This window comes from Lepisosteus platostomus, chromosome 13 (genome assembly GCF_059453375.1).
Source record: "Lepisosteus platostomus isolate fLepPlt1 chromosome 13, fLepPlt1.hap1, whole genome shotgun sequence".
In the NCBI taxonomy this organism is placed as follows: domain Eukaryota; kingdom Metazoa; phylum Chordata; class Actinopteri; order Semionotiformes; family Lepisosteidae; genus Lepisosteus; species Lepisosteus platostomus.
The window spans coordinates 20,508,863-20,533,160 of record NC_142623.1 but is presented as its reverse complement, the minus strand read 5'-3'; the positions used below and the strand labels follow the sequence as shown (position 1 = coordinate 20,533,160).

Below are 24,298 nucleotides of genomic sequence, written 5' to 3'. Positions count from 1 at the left end.
AAAGGCCAGGGGGGAAATTTGGCCAGGACACCGGGGTTACACCCCTACTCTTTTCGAGAAGCGCCCTGGGATTTTTAATGACCACAGAGAGTCAGGACCTCGGTTTTACGTCTCATCCGAAGGACGGCGCCTGTTTACAGTATAGTGTCCCCGTCATTATACTGGGGCATTAGGACCCACATGGACCGCAGGGTGAGCGCCCCCTGCTGGCCCCACTAACACCTCTTCCAGGTGCAACCTTAGTTTTTCCTAGGAGGTCTCCCATCCAGGTACTGACCAGGCTCACACCTGCTTAGCTTCAGTGGGTTGCCAGTTGTGAGTTGCAGGGTGATATGGCTGCTGGATCGTACATATTACAGCATGTTAATCATCAGTCATTAAAATGTTGGTATATTTTATGAAAGCAAGATTGCTCAGTTGGACAAAAGTACACAACCTACCTTTATCAGAAATATTTATGCATCAAAGCCTTTACTGAAGATATTACTAATAGTATTAATAATGGATGACTTTGGACAAGCTGTATACTCAAAGTATAATTTCTTTAGCACATTTGTACAAGCACTTGGAATCTGTCCAAGCCATACTTTGTCAAGCATTTTGTTTTACTTCAACGGGCATAAAAACTTCCTTGCTTTTAACAGGGCGTTTCATAATTTCTAACTACGAAAATGATTTAAAATGCGACACCTATCATGAAAAGAAAAAAATACACACCAGTATTCCATTTCTCCCTAAACATTGTAAGCTTCGAAGTCTTTAACTAACGTGATACCGGAGTCAACAAGCATACTTTTAGAATTTGATTAAAAGGGAATATAATATGGAATCGCGTATCTCAAGAATTTAATAATGGTATGATTATATCCGTGTACTGCGGCAGGGCTGTGTAGGGCTGTTTCGCCTGCCTGCTTATGCGAGCTGTCTTGTAGCCTACTGGTCTAGGTGCGTGACTACCAACTGGCAGGTTGTGTGTTCGAATCCAGCTGGTGCTGGACCTTTCAGTTTTATTTATTTATTTATTTTTTAATCGCGTAACATAAACATATTACCGTATGCAAACTGTACTGTATACAATATGTATATGTATATTTAATGTCTTAACTGTGCCCGTTTAAGTATTGAATATTCATATCTAATTTTACCACTGAAGGTAAATCTTAACATAAACATACAGTATATGGCTGGTCTCGGTACTTTAAAGAAAAAATACACACCAGTATTCCATTTCTCCCTAAACATTGTAAGCTTCGAATGAAACCACTAAATAAAGACATAAATATAGAAATCTTAAGATTTGTTTTATTTAATGTTGGTAGCAGGATGAACTGTCAGAGTGTATATTTTGTCGCAAAGTTGCTACAAGATGTTAACAGTGAAAAAGGTATTTAGAAATGAGTTATTTCAAGATGAAAAAGAAAACATACACGAAACATGGTTTCATTACGACCAGAATCGGTCTTGAGATATTTTTAACTTGATTTACAGTATTTGAGAGGTATGTCTTAACACCGATACTACAGTGCTTAAGTACTGCTCACATATATGTTTCTAGGTTTATATTATGCATTTCATACGGTCAAATTACTTTTGAGCAACTAATAAGAAGCGCGAAACGGTATGCGTTTTAGTTTCGTTTTGTGCTGGAACCCGTGGATTGATTAGAGATATCAAGTACATACAAGTCATTTTTTAAATGTTGTAGTTCGTCTTGAAAAAATGTTACGAGTACATCATCTATCAACAATTACACAGGCTCTGTTTCCATATTGCGGATTTTGGTTAGGTACAGTATTATCAAATCCAGTGGCGCTGTGTGTTACTTTACTGAGTCCCATGTCACATGGTCTGTGATTGAAACCTGTAAAACCGGTTTAATTCGTCACAGCCAGCACTCTTCAGGTGTGAGGGTCTTCTGCTCAGAATGAAACGCTAAAATGTTTGTGTATATTCTAATGGTAGTGGGGGCAGGGTGTGTGGGAACAGGTTTGGTTGAAATTGCATTGGAGATCTATGTTCTTCACACCTGAAACATTTTCTCTGAAAGGATTTTCTTCGCAGTTTAACCGATCTTGTTACAGCATGTTACAGTTTACTATTATTAACCATATTAATTTTAAGTGCTTAATGTAAAATCTTGTAAAAATATATTTTCATTGTTCAAATATACATTAATATACATTAAGTCTGACTATCATATAATAAGTTAAATACAAAACTAAAGAAAAAATAGGGTTAAATATAATTCAAAATATTTTGCTAACAATGTTAACTGTTTATGAATAATAAAATGTATTAACTAAGGAGTAGGATGGCACAGTTGTTAGTATGTTTTTTGTTTTGTTTCTTTTTCATAAATACAACAGTAGTACCTGATGTCTCAGTGGCTTTCAAAATTAAATTATGCATGCAAACCTGTGAACTAGAAAGATAACTAAGATTTTAATACTAATTAAATGACCGCGGGCACTTTCCACCCCCTCTACATTCTCAGAGTAGAACAGACTAACCTTCTAATGAAAGACGGTCCACCCCCCACGGACAGGAAAAGTGCCCACAGGCACTTAAACTTAATATGGTCAGTAACAGTAAACAGTAACATGGTAAGAAGGAGCACGTACAAACGTTTTCGAAATAACCACATGTAAGACTCTGATGCTTAAAATGTTTAGGGAGAAAGTGGAATACTGGTGTGTATTTTTTCTTTAAACTACCAATACCAGCCATATACAGTCTGTAATGTAGGGATTTCTATATGTCTTTATTTAGTGTTTACATTAGTGACAAAGGCTAAACCTTTAGCTTCAGTAACGTGTACATATCTCCCCTTTTTATTAAATGACTTGGTTGAAAACTGTTCCAGAGCCACTGTTGTTTCATCAGTGAAAAGTACATCATGAAATGCCTCTCCCTGTTCAATCCACTGGAAAAAAGAAAAGGAGCATAAAGCTTCTGATGGTCATAAACGATATTCATTTAGGAGCAGCATCAGAGGTATGTTTTTAACTGCACTGCATTGGAGAGAATACCATAGTGTGTTTTTTTTTTTACTCCCTGGCGGAAACTGGCTTCCAGAAGAATCAGTATGGCTCAGAGATTAAATAAAACTTCACAGACATTAACGAAGAGCATAACGCGTGTACTGTATACACTGCAAGTACAACCCAACTCTCTGCAGGAGTGCTGGCTGTGACGAATTGAACCGGTTTCACGGGTATTTTCAAAGTAGGAGGCGAGATTTCCAGCGAAAGACACCCCCCCTCAAAAACCCAGTAAATACAGTACTTACTAGTTAAAGGCTAGGCTCCCGACTACGGCGAAAGGAACCCTTCTTTCATTAGAAGACAATGAACATATTTTAGCCCTGAATGAATTAATAGCAAACATGGTTTACATAAAAGACATTTTTCCAAGAAAGTTTAGCCTTTGTCACTAATGAAACCACTAAAGACATAAATATAAAAATCTTAAGATTTTTAAAATACATGACTTTGCTTAAATTTATTTGAAAATAAAAACAATTACAACCGCCAGGGGAGAGAGAGAACAGGGGAGGGATGTTGGTTTTGCATAAGGGGCGGGGTTATGGAAATTAGGTATGTTTGGGAATGTGTAGTTACATGTTCTGGCTGTTTGTGAATTATCGTTATTGAGTATGGAGTGTTGAGGTATTGATTTTGTGTAATGCTTTATGTTGAAAATTGAGGTGGATTTTGTTTATGATAAACAGGATAAACTGGGATGGGAGGAAGGTTTGGTTTTGCATAAGGGGCGGGATTATGTTAATTGGAGGACTTTGCGAGAGTAAAATGGTTTGATTATTTGATTTTGTATTGTGGTTGTTATCTATGTTTTTGGTTGGTATTATGTTTATATGGTTGTTTTTGTTGGTTGGTTGTTATTATGGTTATTAATAATACGATCTATAGTTGAAATCTGAGCCTAAATAAAAAGAAAAAGCAAGTGATTAGGTTTATGAGCAATCTAATTACTTATTCGTTTAAAAAGCTACATAAAATAAAGTTTATTATTAATTTGCTGGACAGAGCGGTGAACATTATTATGCATAAGACAAAGATAACGATCCTGATCAGTTTAGAAATCTGTGTACGCTGTAAGGTTTTTACTTCTTAAACTTTTAAAATACACGTTTTGAATAGAAAGAAATCCTCTTCCTGGTACAGTATGTATAGCAAACCAGCACGTCTTTTTTCTCCAATCAGAGGGGTGTCAGATGGTGTCAGCCAATCACCATTCTGCGTTGGGTAGCAACGGGTGACTGTTCTCAGGCGGAAGATGTAAACAGCTTAATGTTCGTGTTAAATAATTTTTTTTAATTAAAATTCATTCTATACAGCAATCGCATATTTGGGTACCGTTTCATAAAACTTTCATGCTTAAAATGTTTAGGGAGAAATGGAAGACTGGTATGTATTTTTTCTTTAAACTACCAAGACCAGCCATACACAGTACAGTTTACATACATACAGTAATGTTTATGTTCCTAAATTAATATCGTTTATGACCTTCAGATGCGTTATGCTCCTCTTCTTTTTATGCTCAGCTACTAAAATTTCCCTTTAGTGGTAAAATCCATATAAATATTCAAAACTAAGCGGATTAAAATGTGCACAGTAAAGACATTAAATGATTAAATCTTTGCACTACCAACCAATGCACCACGAGTGCCCCTGTCGGTCATTTTGGCCAGCCAATCACTTGCCCCGCGGTACCCTCCGGTGCCCCGCGGTGGCTTGTGGGTAGGTTACTGTACCGCGGGTTTTTACCGCGCATTTTGAATGGCTGCATCTGTATGTATGTTTTTTTGGTGTTTTCCTTGTTTGTGAAATACATATACACACGCCCGACACTAACATAAACACACCTCATAATAAAAGAGCAAAGCATTAAGTAGCAGGATTTAAAGGACGTTGAGACCAGAGAATCGCCCTGCTTGAGCTCAGTGTGTAAGTCCACCCCGGGGCAAAAGCAGCGATGCTGGCGTTCTGGGGATGGTGAATTACTGATCAAGAAAGAGGGTTTTCAAGGTCTCGTTCCTTACCTGTGAACAGTGTGGTGTAAGTCCTCTCTAAAGTCTCTGAGAGGCATTTAGATCTGGAGGTAACAGACGCCCTTAGCTGAATGAGTGCAGTAATGCACAGGTTTTTCCAAGTGAAAACATCCCCTTACTGAATGAGCTGTTACCTCACACACGACAAAAGTAAATCTTAAAGAAACCAAACATGTGTGCTAATTGGGGGTTTGAGAAAGTGGTGGAAGTACAGATTACATATCGGAAAAGTGTAAGTTAACTGAAAGGGAAGAAAAATATAGGAAGAAGCTGAGTCTGTCAGAAGGAGTTTGGGGCAAAGATGCCTGTAAAAAAGCATATGAACATTGGAACAAAAACAAAGATTTAGCTGCAGCCCTGGTGATCGTCCGACACCTGAGGTGGCAGATTAGCATGAAGGAGAAATCAGAATGGGATAAAAAAGAAAAGGAGTTCACAGAAAAAATAAAAGTGTTAAATGAGAGGAAAGATAATTTATTCGCGGCAAAAGAGGAACTAGAAAAAAAGCTAAAAGAGGCAGTACAGGAGAAAGAGAAACTAAAGAAGGAATTAGTTCCTGGTCACGCTGCACTGGTTAATTAATAATAATAATAATAATAATTGCTTACACTTATATAGCGCTTTTTCTGGACACTCCACTCAAAGCGCTTTACAGGTAATGGGGACTCCCCTCCACCACCAACAATGTGCAGCATCCACCTGGATGATGCGACGGCAGCCATAGTGCACCAGAACGCTCACCACACATCAGCTATCAGTGGGGAGGAGAGCAGAGTAATGAAGCCAATTCACAGAGGGGGATTGTTAGGAGGCCATGATTGATAACAGCCGATGGGGAAATTTTGCCAGGATGCCGGGGTTACACCCCTACTCTTTTCAAGAAACACCCTGGGATTTTTAATGACCACAGAGAGTCAGGACCTCGGTTTTATGTCTCATCCGAAGGACGGCACCTGTTTACAGTATAGTGTCCCCGTCACTACACTGGGGCATTAGGACCCACATGAGCCGCAGGGTGAGCGCCCCCTGCTGGCCCCACTAACGCCTCTTCCAGCAGCAACCTTAGTTTTTCCCAGGAGGTCTCCCATCCAGGTACTGACCAGGCTCACACCTGCTTAGCTTCAGTGGGTTGCCAGTTGTGAGTTGCAGGGTGATATGGCTGCTGGCATTGTTAATGTGTTACAGCCGGCGACTAAGTTATATCCTGTTCTCCCACAGGAGAACAAACAGGCAGGAAACGAAAATAATTGGGATCAGGGTCATTGGGATCAAAGACGGATTAGGGTCTCCCCTGTTAGAGGGAGGGCGCCCGCAGATCTGTACTCTCACTCGAAGTGGGAAAGGACTTGATGTAGCAGGGGCTGGCGCCGTTGATGACAGCGCTACTCTAACTCCGTCTCGCACCCCGCCGAGGGGGTCCGTTCTCGCACCTACCTTCCCTGAACCCCCAATACGATCAAATCCAAAACCGGAGGATATTAACCGGAGGGCTAGAGAAGTACCGCACCCAAAATCAGGGATGCAGGGAACCTCCCCCCTGACTGCCGCTATGATCGGAGAACTTAAACAATTGTGTGAGGATAACGGCAGGGGAGGGCGATGGGAATGGGTTTGGCGATGGCTTAAACAAAATTATCCACCAAAGACAGATTGGAAAAAGATATCTGCGTGTCAGCAAAAAGAAAGAGAGGATGTGGCCGACTTCACTGACCGCTTCGTCACACTCTGGCTGGAATGCTCAGGACTAAGTGACGAAGATGATGTGAATAGCGACGCCTCTGCTGTGATTAAACAAATTTATTTGGGTGGTCTTAAGCCTGATATAGCCAAAGTCCTTCAGTTAAAAGAGCCCGAAATAGGGCAAGATACGAACAAACAGTTTGACGAAATAGTTAAAATGGCACGGCAAATCGAAAGAAATATGTATGCTAAGGTGCGGGCAGTACAAACAGGGTGGACACCCCCCATACTGAAGGGTGGAGCTGGTCCTGACACCCGACTAAGTCCAAAAGGTGAAATTACATATCGGTGGCATTATTGTAAAAATTTCGGACATTGGCAAAAGAATTGCAAAAAGCGATTAGCCAGTGAAGGCAGGATTGGAAGATACCGCGATCCCCCTTTCAATCCCTCGAATCGAGAGGGGCAAAAAAGCCTGTTGTCACAATTACAGGATTTGAACGAAGCAGACAAACGCTCTATCAGGGATCTTTTAAACTAGGACTCCCCCTAGTGGCCTCCCTACGCCTATCTCAGGAGCTGAGTGAAAAAGAACTCAAATTACAATGCACGATTAATGGGATTCAAATGTCACTTTTATGGGACACTGGGGCTCAATTATCTTGTTTATCTGAACAGTCAGCCAAATGGTGTGGTGTCATGTTCACAGGGAGGGAGCTGGAGGCCACTGGTGTAGGGGGCAATCGAATAACACTCAGAGAAACTAAAAAACTCAAGATTACACTAGGAGATGGGGAGGTAACATTTAACGCTGTCATGTGGGTAGGACCTACCCCAGATCTGTTGGGATGGGATGCTCTGAAATACCTACAAGGGGTTACATTAACCGTACCTGAGGAGAGGGTGGAGGTAAACATCTGGTCCCTCCAAAATGACGAACTAAAAGGGCATTCAATTTGGACTATGGATAAGGACGAATGCGGGCTTCTGGATATGGAACCCGCCACATTTACTGGGAAATCCCCGCCATACACAAAACCATATAAAATCAACAAAGAGGCGGAGGAAGGGGTTCGACCAGTAATACAAAAACTATTGGCTCAAGGCATTGTACGAAAAACACATAGTACAAGCAACAGTCCAATATGACCCGTAAAGAAAGCGAGCGGAGCATGGCGATTCACAGTTGAGTACTCAAAAGCTAATCAACACATCAACCGTCTCACCCCCTTGGTAGCAGACCCCTCTGCTATTTTTCAACTACTGACCCCTGAGCACCAGGTGTTTTCAGTAATTGACATGGCTAATGGGTTCTGGTCTGTTCCTCTACACCCAGAGGTACAAGATTGGTTCGCTTTTGTTGTAGATGGAGAACAATATACTTGGACCAGGTTACCACAGGGGTTTCATAACAGCCCCACCGTGTATCACATGGAACTTCGGAGGCATCTCCGGGAGTTGCCTCCAGTGTCCTCCGTCATTATCCAATATGTGGATGATATTTTAATCGCGTCTCCTGACGAGGAAACAAGCTCTGTTACAGGCTCCTGCATTGGGGTTTCCTCAGACAGATCAACCATTCTACCTCTATGTAAGTGAAAAGAATGGATTTTGGACAGCTGTACTAATACAGGAACATGGGGGTAGGTACCGCCCGGTAGGGTATTACTCTGGATCCTTGGACGAGGTAGCCAGGGGCTGGGGACCATGTCTACGAGCCGTTCAGGCCATCTGTCTAGCAGTACAGGCAGTCAATAACATAGTGCTAGATCAACAACTGATTGTTTGATGCCCACATGCGGTACACACCCTCATGTCCCTGAATCGGGTCATTCAGGTTAATGCGATACGATGGAGCAAGTGGCAGGTCTTGTTAGAGGCTCCAAATATTACCATTGAACGTGAAGGAGCTCTAAATCCAGCCACATTGTTACCTGACCCATCAGAAGCCTATATGTTAGAACACAGCTGTGATGTTTGGGCAATGGGAGAAGATGAGTGCATCAAAATAGCCGAGCAACCACTAAGGAATGAAGACCTCATCCTCTTCACTGATGGAACTTCATTCATAAATTCTAGTGGGGAGAGGAAAGCGGGTTGGGCTGTGACTACAGAACATGATATCCAATGTGGGGGAAGATTTGAGGTACCCACGTCATCACAACGAGCTGAACTGAAAGCTTTGGTGGAAGCCTGTAAATTAGCAAAGACCAAGACCACCACAATATACACAGACTCACGATACGCATTTGGAGTATGCCATGACTTTGGAAGGTTATGGAGTAATAGGGATTTTTTAACCTCTGCTGGCACTCCGGTAAAGAATGCGGATCTGGTGTCTGAGCTGCTTGCGGCTCTTCAACTCCCAAAGCAGGTAGCTGTAGTCAAATGTAAGGGCCACAGCAGAGAGGACACTCCCGAAGCCAGGGGCAATAAACTGGCAGACTGGACAGCACATCAAGCTGCCCTGGGGCAATGGGAGGAGTGGTCTATAGAAAAACCTCTTCAGATTATTTCAGTTTGCACAGTGAACAAACAGGCACTCCATACGGAACAGCTCAGCGAGCTCCAAGCCCAGGCACCAAGGACTGAGAAATGGACCTGGATGGAACGCAATGTGGGGCTGCAGAAGGATGGGACGTGGAGGTGCCAGCGTACAGGCAGACCCGCCTGCCCCAAGCAACTAATGCCCTACCTCGCACAGCAAATACACTCCACAGGGCACCCAGGTGTTAGCCAAATGACTCGACGCTTTGCTCAGAGCTGGGTGGGCACAGGCTTCACACCCTTCGCAGCTGATGTGGTACAACTCTGTGGAGAGTGCCAAAAAGTACCACCTGGGAGGGATCCCCTGGGTGGATGCATTGCCCGCCGTACTGTGCAGCATCCGGGCTGGGACAAATCGAATTGTGGGGCTGAGCCCGTTTGAGGTGATCACGGGGCGTCCCATGAGACTGAGTGACTCTCCAGGACATGACAGAGTAGACTTGAGTATACTAACTGATTCTCTGTTACAGTATTGCAAGTTGCTGACAGAGGCCACCCAAGGAGCCCGCGAGCAGGTCCTGGAGGCATGGGGACCACCACCTGAAGGAGGGCACGACCTCATCCCAGGAGAGTGGGTGTGGATCAGGAAATTTCCCGCACAGGTTCTCCAGCCCAGGTGGGACAGACCCTACCAGATCCTGTTGACAACCGAGTCTGCGGTTCGAGTGGAAGGAAAAGATCGCTGGATCCACGCTTCACACTGCCGACGAGCCTCATCCCCCAGTTGCAGACTCAGAATGAAATCATTTCTGTTAATAACGATAATTGTTGCTGTAGGACTATGTTCCACAGGGATTAATGATCATCACTCCCACAAAGGAGAACATGGAATTAATTCCTTTTTAGGCCTCTCCTATCTGACAGCTAAGAAAACCAACCAAAGTGCCTGCTGGGTGTGTGCCGCATTACCCAAATATGTACAGGGAGGACTCCTATGGGGGCCATTCCTTGGCGTCTCGAGGAAGTCAGTCATAGGCATGATCATTTGGAGGGATAATTTAGGAGATTTTAATATGACAAACTATGGGGGTTGCCATAACACGACTTTAACCTGCACAACATTACAATATCTACAGGAGCGAGGCTTAGAGCCCACGAGTTTCACAGGCTCTTACGCTCCTAAATATAACAGAAGCCATACACCACCATACCTGACGCTAAATAAGGAACGTGAGGGAAACATATGTTTTCAGCACACTAATGGTCTGCACTTGGTTGGATGGAGTCGTTGCAACCTTACCATCGCTGCAGATATATCCACCTCTACCTTCCAAATTCCAGGATGGGATCAGCACACCCCACAATTCGGTATAAGCTTCTTATTTTCAGAGGCATGGGGAGCGCCAAACGGAACATATTTCATTTGTGGAAAACGAGCCTACCCATGGTTGCCAGCCCAGTGGTCTGGCTCATGTTATTTAGGATATGTGGTTCCTCATATCCGTGTTCAAACCCACAGTCCCTTTGGACCTAACCACAGACCACAAAGAAAACTGGCTGATTGGGAATATTATTTAGGTATAATATTTCCACAAGCCGGCATGAACTTTCTGAGTCGAGAGTTCAAATGGCCTCGACTTTAGAGGAATTAGCAAATTCTACCTCATCTAGTCTGAAGGCTGTTAATGATGAGATGGTAGCCCTCAGAACAGTGGCCATGCAGAACCGACTAGCTTTAGATTATGTACTGGCGGCCAAAGGAGGAACTTGTGCAGTAATTGGCACTGAATGCTGCACATATATTCCTGATAATTCTGAGCACATCTCAGATCTGGCCCAACACATTTACAATGAGGGACAGAAATATCAGGACTATTATACTGAAAATTGGGGAATTGGGTCTTGGGTAAAGTCTGTGTTTGGGGCCTGGGGTGGAACCTTTTTACAGTGTTAATTTGTAGGAATAGTATTGCTTATATGTGTAATTGTAATCATCACGTGCACAAAAACATGTATCACATCTTGCTATAACCGTGGAACGTACAATGTCATGGCAATACATACCTGTTCGCCAAGAAAGGAAAGATCTGCCCTGACATTGTATGTATAAAAATAGGCTACACTGACGTATGCCGTATTTTATAAGGGGGGAATGAAGAAAGGTGTGAAGACGGGGGTTTGAATTTAATCCTTTCTGTATGAGGTTTAGACTTCTAAGCTGGGGTTTAGGCAGGAAAGGGGGTTAACTGATAAGGATTGCAGATGCAACCTAGGAACCCTCCTGGGTGTAATCCTAAACTGACCATTTGGCCAGGACATCGTAAACTGGCCAAATACCATGAACCCCCCTCTTTACCATCAGACTGAGTGACGTCAGAAACGGAGAAGAAGACACTATATAACCCAAAAGTTTGTACCAGTACGGGGAACAATACTTCGGTTTTGTTGTTTCTTGCGGGAAACAAGACTTCGGCTTTATTGTTCCTTGCATGCAATAAACTCATCTGTTTTACTTCATCTCGGGATCAAGAACCTTATTCCTTCTGTTACAACAGGGTCTACCTTGAGAAACAATGAGACACAGCTGAGCCGCATCAGGAATCGAAATATAAGTGCCCCGGAGGCAGTGAACAGGGCGGAAGCTGATAAGGTGAATGCGGTTTGGAGGAAAAGAGAGAAAAGAGGTGTATGTTAAAGATCGGGCTAAAGAATAATGGACTACTGAAAGGAGAACAGGTTTATGGTTTTTGGATTACGGACACTGGATAAGGATACATCGCGGATTGGCTTTATTACGGACTTTTGGAACTCGGATCGGATCAGGATTAAGGGAACGGATTACGGACTGTGTTTGGAAGATAGTTGGAGGAAGAAACGCCACGAAACTCAGGAAAGAAAAGTGTGGTGTGAGTACTACTTTCATTTACATAAACTTTCCCCCGGAGACACCACACACTTTTAAAGGTGATATGTAAAATAAAGTTTTTTATTATTGTTATAGAGAAACATGATCAGATTTTCCCTGGTTCAGAAAAAAAGATCTAAAGTGCTACACCTAACTTTCTTAATTCGATGTATTTAAAGCAGTGAACTACTGTAGGTTTGTTTAGATGAAACGTTCCTTAAAACGTATAACGTAACAAAATTAAAGACGATTAAAATCTGTAATCTTTCCACTTGTACTGTATGTCATCGGAAAGTTTCTGCTTTGTGTAAGGATGGTATCAAAAAGTAATCTTAAGTGGTGAGAAAGCTGTGATAAGGGACTTAAAAGTAAAAGGAGATGCTTCATATTGCTTGACTAATTTTAAAAACCAATTTATAAATGCAGACGCTCCCTCGGTGCCGCGCCGGGTGTAAATATCAAAATATACATTCGTCCCGGGCAGAGGCCGAAGAGCGCCCGGCTGGGGTGCGCGGGGAAGAGCAGGACACTAGTGAAAGGCGGGGATTAGGAAGGCGTACAGTCTGGGCAGGTATAGATTACACTTTTCTAAAACATATTTGAAAAATAAAAATGATTACAATCTAATCCTTCCACGCTTGATCCCAAAATCCCAAGAAAAATAAATCTAAACGGGTAGAAAGCGATGCTGAAAGTTTATTAAGATACTTAGAAGACAAAGCTACTGTATCAATTTATGTTGCATTAGTCTGATTATGATTAAAAAAACACATATAATTAAACACGCGTTTGCGATTTAAATCAAAACACGATTTAAATCAATATAAATGTTTATATTGTAACGCATACTGTCCAGCCTCCATTTCTCTATAAAAATGTACTCTATTACACACACACAATAGAAGCAGGAAGCAGAAGCAGGGACCATTGTCAGAAGGGAAGAAGGTGACTATTCATTGTTATCAAAAATGACTTAGAATCGATCATGTTGTGATATTTTGAAATATAAAAGTCAATTGATTGTCCATAATATTGCACTAGCTGGATTTGAACACACAACCCGTGAGTTGGTAATCAGGCATGTAGACCAGTGGGCTACAAGGGAAGTCGCGTAAAGAAAGAGGCGAAACAGCCCTACACAGCCCTGTCGCAGTACACGAATATAATCATATCGTTATTAATTTCTTGAGATACGCGATTCCATATTATATTCCCTTTTAATCAAATTCTAAAAGTATGCTTGTTGACTCTGGTATCACGTTAGTTAAAGACTTCGAGGCTTAAAATGTTTAGGGAGAAATGGAATACTGGTGTGTATGTTGTCTTTAAAGTACCGAGACCAGCCATATACTGTATGTTTATGTACCAAAATGAATATCGTTTATGGCCTTCACACGCGTTGCAGTATGCTCCTATTCTTTTTATGCTCAGGCACTAAGATTTCCCTTCAGTGGCAAAATTCCATATAAATATTCAATACTTAAACGGGCACAGTTAAGACATTAAATATACATATACATACTGTATACAGTACAGTTTGCATACGGTAATATGTTTATGTTCCTAAATCAATCTCTTTTATGAGCATGTGAAAGGCATGGTGAATCGATTCTCAAAAATTACTGTACTTTGCATGATTGGAAACAAATGCGTGATTGCGAAATGCTGTGGTGTTACTTTTAAGGGTCAATGAAAAAAAGAATGTGGACCAGGGCAATACTTTGAGTTTACACTTACAGCTTGTCCAAGGTCATTCATTATTAATACTATTAGTAATATCTTCGTTAAAGACTTTGATGGCGACAGCTCAAACATGAGAGGTTGAGCTTTATTAGCTCCACCTTGCGGAAATTCTGGATACTATTATTTTGCTTGCCGTATTATAGGAGAATTTACGGTAACTAGCGGTATTTACCGGTAACTCGTGGTATTTACCGGTAACTCGTGGTAGACTCCGTACAGCGTACCGGAAAATAATGCGGTATCACCCGCGCATTTTGAATGGCTGCATCTGTATAACTGATAAATGGCTAAGAATTTCACATTTACAAATGGGTATCACTGGGCTTTTAGTATTTCTTTAGTATTTTAAAGTTTACAGTGCTGTTCATAGAGCTTGAAAAGATAAAGTGTCCTGGACTTCATCACCCTCACTAGTTGAGGGTCATGCTTCTGTACTGTGAAAAAAGCAAACTGGGGGGACAAGAGCCCTCCCCTTTGGCTCTTGTCCCCCCAGTACTCACTGTACTGAACAATCCCCAGCATCTTCTCCCAGACTCTGTACTTCAGAGAGCCAAGGTGCTTGGCAACATCCATCAGTGCTCCTGAATCCTGCAGTGTGCACTGGGCTCTGCAATAATATTCAGGAGTCAGTGTTGGTGTGCATTTGGATTCAGAACAGAAAAAAGGAAGACAGGATGGAGTTCACATACCTCCTCTTTGTGTCCTTGTAGTCCTGTAAAACAACACGACCAATAGGAATTAGTTTCTTCCAGAAACAAACATACTTAGTAAACAAAATACTAAGTTTGAGGGGCACACCACTTGAAAATATAGTTCTGTCAAGTGAACCTGGGAATTAGACTTTTACAGATAAAGCAAGTACAGATTAGTCATTTTAGTAATTTTGAAAGATATAAACATTTTTTACTTATGTACAGAACATTTAATTTCTATGTAACTTAATGCATACCACTGCAGTATTAATCTCACTGAAAATTTAACATTCTGGGAAATTCTATGAGAATCACTAGTTGTCACTATCAGACTCACAGTATTGACTCCTCTATACAGTATTATAGCATGTTACAGTGCACATTCTGGTGTGTGAAGATAACAATATATTAAAGTCAGTCTGCAGAAAGACCTACAGTATCTCTACCTGCAGGAATGAAGTGTTTTCAGCTCCCATCTCCTGTTCTATGGCACTGATTGTGTCCGAAAGGCATGAAATCTCTCTTGTAATGCTCTCATTCTTCTCCTTCATCATCTAACTTTTCTGCTCCTCTTCCCCTCTCAGTGTAGCTATCCTGGCTGACTCTTCTTCTCGTAGAAACTGGTGAAGTTTCTCAAACTCCAACTTTATCTGCCTTTGTATTTGCTGGGACTGACACTGAAATGGAAAATGTTGATAACTGGCTGACTTATTTGTGTGACCAGTCTGAGGCTCTTTTTGTGCCATGTGTTCTCTCTCGTACTTGAACGGCATTCAGCAGTTTCTTTTAATATATCTTTTAACATAAGATAAGATCACTTTATTAGCCCTATACAATTTCTTGCATTAGGAATTCGTTTTTTTGCATACCCCAGCTTGCGCTCCATGAGACACAGACACACAAACAGGGAGAGAAGCTTGGGGTCAGAGCGCAGGGTCAGCCATTGTACAGTGCCCCTGGAGCAGTTGGGGTTAAGGGCCTTGCTCATGGGCCCCAACAGAGTAGGATTTCTCTGCCGCCCATTGGATATGTACAGGCAACCTTCCAGCCACAGGCGCAGATCTTTAGCCACAGAGCCACCGCTCCAACCCTAATGAGCGGGTCTCCTCACAAATTACATTTTATTCAGTCTGTTTTATTTCGGCAACTGTGAAAACGTTTTTCTGGACTATTTTTGATTGGTAACAAGACTAATGTTTTTTTCTTTCTGAAATTATCTTGAAAATTTCAAATACAATTACCTTAATGTGCTCTGATGAGTTTGATCATGTGTCAATTTAACTTGATTAAAAGTTTCCAGTCTCCTCTGCAGTATCTTCAGATCACATGTTATCTCCTCCTGGAATGAGAAGATTCTTCATTGCAAAACCAGAGTGACACCAACAAAGAGAAATTTCCTGCTGATGGAGGATTCTCACCAAAGAGAGAATTCCTCAAGTTCAAGACGTCCTGATAATCAGACAACTAAGGGGCAGGATAAACTAAAATACATCAATTTTGATAATTCATAGGACCATGGGTTATACTGGACTACTACATCAACATAAAAGATGATGTTTTACCAAAACATAAAACATATGCATCAAAAACCAGTGTCTCTGTCTCCAAATACCAATTTATTATTTTATTTTTTTATTTTTTTGACAGCAACCTTTATGAAAAGTAACCAAAACACTACAGATACAGTACTTACCTGTAGGAAACAGAACCCATTTTCTTTTCAAGACCTGCATTAGAAACAAACCCTGCTATTCACCAGCTTTCCAAAGAACCTGCAGCTATTGAGCCGGAGTAGGTACAGTGTTTTCATCATTAAAACCCAGCAGAAATTAGATACATACAATAATCATGTTCAGCATTTTACATTATATTTTACAAATATTTTACATTTCTTCATCTTAAGTCTGTGCTCAATGTCAGGGCAGACCAGGATTTCTGTTATTGGAGGACTCGTATGAATGGAATCTCATTACTCTGAATGTTAACAAATATTCACATAAAACTAGATTTGGATTTTATTAGTTGAATAATATGTGATCTTTATTTGGATTAATTATTTGAATTCCTTACCTTAAAATACTGTCCAGCATCCTCCACTGCACATAGCTCATGGTTTTTGTGTTTTCTTGAAGTCTGACAAATAACACAGACAGGTTCTTTATCAAACAAACAGAAGAGCTTCAGTTTTACCCTGAGGAGACTGCAAAGCTCTTGAGACCCTGCTGGAGTTCTCTCTCTCCTCTCCTGTAAGAAGGCCTTACACAGATTCTTTATAGCCTGGTTGAGGGGAGGCCGAGTAGGTATAGTCCTGCAGACTGGACATTCGTGAGAGTCTTTATGTATCCAGTACTGTTCGAGACAGAATTTACAGAAGCTGTGGTTACATGTCAGGGCAATAGGATCCAAGAAGACTCCTTGGCACACAGAACAAGAGATCTCTTCCAGAACAGGATGTTCTGCCATTTCTTCACAGCCTGACTTTCTTTTCTTCCAACTTGCCTTTACAACAGTATCTTCATGATTCTGCTTCACAAGTTCATTTATATCCACTTCAGTTTCTGTTGTTATAAGAGGTTAAACTGCCTTGTTTGAAAAGACTTTTGTCTCTGAAACTTAGAAATACTTTCCAAAAAGAACACAAATATATCCACAAGATTGTTGATTTACAAAAAATGATGACTTAAACATTTCTGCAACACTTTTATTACAAAAAAATTCTTTCAACAAGGAATCATCCAGTCTTACAACATTTCTGAATTTTCCAAACAAGGTATCATGTTCCTGGAAAGTCATAAAAGTGTTGTCAGTCATTTCAGCAATGAAAAATGAATAGCAGGGTGACATCTATTTTTTCTTTTTTCTTTTAGTTCCCTTCTTAACTGCTGTGCACTAAAGCGATTTGTCTTTACACTATCTCAATCTTCAGAAAGATGTAAGAAACAACAGAACTTTTATTTTACTTCTTGTATTAAGTGGTGTATTTGGACAACTCGTTTGTGTTTTAGACTCACATCATGTAACAGTCAGCCTTAATCACCCTATGGATGTGAATGAAGGTTGAGGAGTTTTTTTCTTGTTTACACTACACTGTCAGTATTATCAATTTTCTTGCAGGTGTAGGTATTATTATTATTGTAGGTATTAAAATTATTAATTGTAGCACCAAGTCACAAAAATGATTCTTCTGATGGCTATTAGAATCCAACCTTGCAGGATAACCCAAACAACGCGCACACACACAGGTACTAATACACCAAATACATTTATTAATACATAAAATGTGCATATAAACATAACAGATCTTATTGTGAGGGTTAGCAGAATACAACAGGTATACTGTATATTAAGTCATGAAGAGTTACAAATACCAAGAGGGACATACGTTAAGTATATCATTCATTTATACCGTTTCGTAAATGAACTTGGATTACAACTTCTACACTAGATACTCAAAAGCAAGTACATCACTCATAGGAATTAAATTGATATCAACTGGTTGGGATAACAATTGAATTCTCGAGCAGTAATGCAGAATGTTGAATACTCATCCAATCTGTGGGGATTCAGATCTCCTGCACGCACAAAGAAGCAGTGGCAAGCTTGTTGCTGTCCTATCAGCGCTCTCTGGCTCGGTCCCAGGCAGTGCTCGGTGCGGCTTGCGACATGGTGGAGATTCTTCCGGCTATTCGCTGCTGATGCTCTCTGAAAACCAGCTAGTTAGTGTTGGCTGAAACTACTGTAGCAAAGTTTGTGCACAGGAGAAAAGTGACTGTGGATCCCAGCAGGCCAGGAAGAAGACCGGTTTGTTCCTGATGAAGCGCTAGTCTGCTCTTGGGAACAGTTCTGCCCTTGGGAACTGTTCTGCAGGCGCTCTGTGTTGCCTGTTTTTCCTGGAAGAAATGCAGGTCGTTCATTGGTTGAAAGTTTCATGGGCATCAGAGACCCACGTGGGGTTAACCTGCCCTACCAGTTCCTGATTGGCTGATGATGAGTAACCATGCACTCTGACCTTAGGGTTGTAAACCAACTTTGAATAACACTTTCCCTTGGAATCTCAGACTTTAAGGCGCCAGAGATGAACATTTATTAAGGTTGCTGGAGAATCTCAGCATCTGGGGAGCTGGTCCTTATCAGGACACTCTATCAGCTAGAAAAACACCTTAATTGTGAACCAAATGGAATGGCCTCTCTGTATCAAGCACCACTGAGATGAAAGAGAGAGGGACTGCCAAGGGTACAGTAAACTTAATTCCTGTATTTTAATAAGCCTCGCCGCTACACAAGCTTTCTGTGTCTTTCAGATTGATTTAACTTTACTTAGTAATTACAGTAAGTGTCCTCATAACCATGGTCACATTGTACGTCTTGTTCATCCTTGTAGTGTGACAAGACCTTAGCTGTATGTACTTCGTCTGAATGTATCGAATCATCACTTAATGAAGCCTTTTTAGGTGAGTTTGCCGATTTACTTTCATTTTTATGCTCCAGATTTAAGAGGAGCCTAATTATTGGGGACTTCAATATACATATTGATTCAAGGTCTTTCAGTTTAGCTAAGGATTTTCTAGCTCTGTTGGTATGCTTTGATCGAACCCAGTTTGTTCATAGCTCAATACATACTGTAACAAAGGACACATCCTTGATTTATTTGATTGCAAATGACTCTTGGTTCTCACTTCTCTTCCCTTGAACTAAACTTTTCTGATCTCTTAGCTGTTCTTTTCAATCTGGAATTACCTGTTTCTAACACTTCCTCCTCATGCTCTGCACGTTTTTGCAACTGACGAACAGTTGATCAGCCTAGATTCACATATTTTGTTCTATTCTCCTTATCTTTTTTCTCTAACTCTGATCCTCTAGAGCAGTGGTTCTCAAAGTTCTATGGTCCACAGACCACTTATACCAAGTCTCAGATGCGGTGGACCACCTATGCCTACGTCCACTTCTTACCCTGTACAAATCTTCACCTATTAATGTACTAAAAATAACTAATATTGAATTACATTTTATGAAAAGTACTATTATTTTTACAAACAAAGCTGCATATTTTGCAAATGTTTTTCTTACTTAAAAAGTTCATGTGAAAAATGGAGCTGCTTTTGTTGAGCAATGAGAGAAGTGATATCTGGATCCAAGCTGGACAACTTTAGTCTCATGTTCAGCTCCACGTTCAGCCGATTTCTCTTGATTTCAGTCCAAAAAGTGTCGAAAATCCAAGCTCACAAGTGTAGGTTGTTGGGAACGGTAATAGATTCTTCAGGGCTATGTCACTAAGTCCAGCATACTCGGATCGTACATGGAGCAGAAAACTGATGATTTTTATATTTAAGCACGAACTGTTTGTTTCATAAGGCAAAGCGGGAGAAAATGTAACCAAACAGACAACAGTGTATTACAAAGCAAAAAACATAATGCCAATCTCATTAGAGCAGATCAGGACACAACTCCAGTACAGTGAGATAAAAAACTTCATATTTAACACACAACATTATAGCCAACTGTTACAGATGTCTTCACTGGGCAGATTTTTAGGAAACTAAAAACTTCCTTGTCAGGAAGCTGATGTCTCTCACTAATGTATCTCACACTGGTTAGATCCTCAGACAGTGAGAGGTTGGGATCCAGAATCACAGGAGCTGTTGAAAAAAAAAACTAGGAATAAAAAATAACCTGTCCAAAGAGATTATTATACAAAATATATTTAAGTGATTTTTTGTGCAGCATATGCAACTGAGGAACAAGTTACAGAAAAATATAAAACTAATAAAAGTTATACTAGCAGCTGCTGTAAGCAGCAATGACTTTAGCAATTACACCAGCAGTCTTTTCACCCTGCAACACACATCTGGCAACCCACTGAAGCTAAGTAGGTGTGAGCCTGGCCAGTACCTAGATGGGAGACTTCCTGAGAAAAACTAAGGTTGCTGCTGGAAGAGGTGATAGTGGGGGCAGTAGGAATACAGGAAGTGAGATGGAAAAAAATACATGGACACTCACGGTGGCGTAAAAAAAGTATATCCCATTTCTTGATGCAATAGGAGAGCAACTAAACAGTCAGCTCACTACAGATACTGCAACCAATCCAGGGATGTGTCAAAAGGGAAACCCAAACAGGGCAAAAAGTCCAAGGCCGGGCGGTCCATCTTAGACAGGCGATAAAAAAATCAGAACAGGGTCGGGACCGGCAGGGGAAACGGAAACAGAAACAGGGCCAGGGCCAGGCGTATCCAGGTCCCTGGCTCGCATGATGCGGGAACCAATGCAGACCCCGGAATAGCGTCAGTGTCTGGCTTTTAAGGGGGAACTGAAAAGGGGCTGGAACAGAGAGCAGGTGCAGGAGATAAAACAAACAAGGAAGGCCTGAAGCGCCCTTAAGAGGAGGGGTTGCGATCGTGACATTTAGGAAGAGAGGCTGGAGTTCACACACCTGCTTCTTGTGTATTTATACATGTAGTTCTGAAAAATAATAGTGTGATAGTTTTTCTTAAATAGAAACTCACAACAAGTTCTGGAGGAGTTCTGAAGAGCACAATCAATAACCATACAGGTCTGTCATTACAATTGCATAGTGACAGTGACATAAGAAATAACAATGGAATGGAGAGCAGAATTTATACTGATGGAAAAAAGTATTGCAACATTTTCAGGAATGAGAATACTATAGTTATAGCTAATGTATATATAGCTTAGATGTAAATACGGCTTTAAAAGTACTTCAATTCAGATATACAGAAAGCATTAGATTTATAAAATCGAAATAAGTTAAATATTAAAAAAAAACATCAAATGGCAAATTCAAAGATACGCAAAGGCTTGATTTAATTGTTACGACCCCAGGTGCCTAGGGTGTCTAAGTGTAACATTAAGGTTGGGTTTGGAAGTGACATCAAAATTTTGGTGCAAAATGTATTTATTATTTATAAACAAAAGTATATACTGTATGTGACTGGTATGTATTTACAGAACTCAAAGAACACAGGGAAAAGGAACTTGAGCAGTGCCAAAAAAAAGAAAATAATAAAACAAAACGATACTAGCTAATACAGTGAGGTCTAACCTAACTAACCCAAACACTGTACTTTCACAAAAAGTTGTCAATTTGTTTCAAGCTCTCTGACCAGCAATATAGCTTGTGCAGTGAGGTATTGACACTTGCCAATCACATGAAAGCTCGTTAGGTGCACTTTTACCCAATAAGATCCAGGTGGAATAATGCCTGATCAGGTCACCTTTCAAAAGGCCTTAATTCAAAGCTTAGGTCACTGCATGAAAAGGGCCACACTTAATTTTCTGTGCATTGCATAATGCTTCAAATGTCACCAGAAGCAAGAAGAGGGCAATTGCCATGTTGGAGCCAGGCATGTCATGTGCCAGCATTGCCAAATAATATGGAGTAAGCCACTCCACTGTGTCCCAACTGCAGAGAAGGTTTCAGCAGACCAGCAGGACAGATGACCATCCAAGATCCGGTGGCCCTTGAGTGACCACACCAGAGCAGCACTGACACATGAGACTGGTCCATCTGAGAGATTGTTTCAGATCTGCCACCTGTACTGCTGCTGAAACTGCTGGCAGACACAATGTCTGCATCAGTGACAGGACAGTGAGGTTCCATGATGCTGGCCTTATAGCAAAACGACCTGTCAGAGGTCCTCTGCTAACACCTCCTCAACATTACACCCAACTGGCCTGGGCCAGACAAAGGCTGCAATGGACTTGTCAGCAGTGGCATCAGGTCCTCTTCATGGATGAGTCACTCTTCAGCCTGTTCCACATAGACAGGAGGGCCAGAGTGTGCATTTCTTTTTTCCATCATTATATAATTTAAAGTGAGTGTTATAGCACAGCCAAGTGCAAACTGCAGCTGTCAATGAGTGAATGTGACCATTCAGTACTGTCAGTCTGCATACAGAGGAATGTTGTCCCCGAGAGTCAACTCTACCTGCAGGAATGAAATGTCCTCAGCTCCCTGAGAGTCATCTCTACCTGCAGGAATGAAATGTCCTCAGCTCCCATTTCTTGTTCTATGGCTAAGATTGTATCTGAAAGGGATGAACTCTCTCTGGTAAGATTCTCAATCAATCTTTATCATCTGACTCTGCTGTTCCTCTTCCTCTCTCAATGTATCTATTATGGCTGCCTCTTCATCTTGCAGAAATTGGTAAAGTTTTTTTAAGCTCTTCCTTTTTCTGCCTTCCAGTGTGCTGGGTCTCTAGCTATAATGGAAAATATTTATTACTGGCTAAATTTGTTTGGTTTGCATCCTGTGTGAAATGTGGGCTTTTATATAGGGGATATTCCCCTTAATTGTAGAAGGGGATTATCATGAGTTTCAGCAGTTGCCATTAATAAAAAAAGGGTCTGTTACCTCTCCTTTGTGTGAAGAAAAGTCTTAAAGTCTACGGTGGGATGGTAATCAGGGAGGCTGCACAATGATTAAACATGAATACATGAATTGAAAACTCTGCTTTTCTGAAAATGAGGTTAGGTTTGGAGTTAGGGTTAGGAGAGGCATTAATTAAAATAGTGAACAAGTTTCCTCATAAGTTACTTTTTATTAAGTGTGAATTTTATTCCTAGCACTGCAGAAACAAAACATTGAACACACTTGCTATTGAAATGTATTCATCAATCCATTTTTTAACCTCTGTTTCCAATTTGGGGTTACATTGGGGCCAGAGCATTATTACAGCAAGCAATGCAATCAAGGTAGGGCAAGATGCAATTTATTTGTATAATTAATTATTTTTGGACATAATGTATTTTTTGATTGATCTAGAGCTGTTTTTGTGATACTCTGTGTATTGTTTCTCAAAACAAAATAATTTGTTTGTATTGTAAAAAAATGTACTTAGTTTTGTATTTTTGAAATATTTTCAAATCAGCTTTACCTTAATGAGTCTTAATGAGTCTCACCAAGGAATGCAGACTATCAGGAAGCAGTGTAGTCCTGATGGGCAGTTTGCACTAAAGTAGAGTTTTTTTGTGGATTCATAGGACCCCATTGTGAAATTCCTTACTGTAATGTATCAGGTCAGTACTAAGGAAGAAATTTATATTTCTTCTATTTTATGGATCTTGCTCTTCTTATTGACTGCATCTCACAAACATGAGACCCTCCACCTCCTTTCATTCTCTATCAAATCCTACTTCTCTGGAGTCCAGTTAAACATTGGGGCTACAATGTATTGGCTGTCCTAATCTGTTCTCTATTCCTGCATTCCAACTAACACTTCATTGAATCCAGGAATCATTGCCTGCAACAATCCCCTCTATAAAACATATCTCCAGTGCATCCTCTATATCCTGGTTCCTGTCCTTTGACAAGGCTGTTTAAAACACACTCATTGAGTGTAAGCCCAAGCTGCCTTTTTTGGTTTATTAAGATTTTGCATAATTTACCTCCTCTTCCACCTCCATTTTTCCCACAATGGGTTTTCATATATGTGCCCTGTCACACACCACAAACTCCCATTTCACTCTTTTCTCTATGCCCCTCAAAAACAGACCCTCTTAGTTGATTACACTTCATCTATCTTTCCAGTATTTGCTCACTTTACACCCTTATTCCACTCTCTTCAATATCTCCCTCTTAGAACATTTATAGGACCGGTTCCACCTTGGAACTCTACACTCTCTACTCCTTCAAAATTGGAGCCACCATGCTAAATTGAAATTCCATCTAACCAAAGTCTTAGGACACTGTCTTAGTCCACTCCT

The 24,298-nt window shown here is 40.9% G+C and overlaps 1 pseudogene; it reads right to left on the bottom strand.

Annotated features, from left to right (window-relative positions):
* LOC148650208 (E3 ubiquitin-protein ligase TRIM35-like) overlaps positions 1-23,998 on the bottom strand; it is a 48,408-nt pseudogene extending 24,410 nt beyond the window's left edge.
* Between the last annotated feature and the right edge of the window lie 300 nt (positions 23,999-24,298).